This window comes from Mus caroli, chromosome 6 (genome assembly GCF_900094665.2).
Source record: "Mus caroli chromosome 6, CAROLI_EIJ_v1.1, whole genome shotgun sequence".
Classification (NCBI taxonomy): Eukaryota; Metazoa; Chordata; class Mammalia; order Rodentia; family Muridae; genus Mus; species Mus caroli.
Window position 1 is genome coordinate 52,610,920 of NC_034575.1, and position 298 is coordinate 52,611,217.

Below are 298 nucleotides of genomic sequence, written 5' to 3' on the forward strand. Positions count from 1 at the left end.
AGAAAGAAAGAAAGAAAGAAAGAAAGAAAGAGAGAGAAAAGAAAGAGAGAGAAAGAGAGAGAGAAAGAAAGAAAGAAAGAAAGAAATAAAGAAAGAAAGAAAGAAAGAAAGAAAGAAAGAAAGAAAGAAAGAAAGAAAGAAAGAAAGAAAGAAAGAAAGAAAGAAAGAAACCACCAGAGTGAGTTCCATGATTGTAACAACGGATAAGGGTAGCTGACTCTTAATTTTTTTTTTTTTAAATGATCAAGGCCCCAGAGTTTACTAAGAGTCTGAGCTTATGAAGGCCCATCCCGGCCAC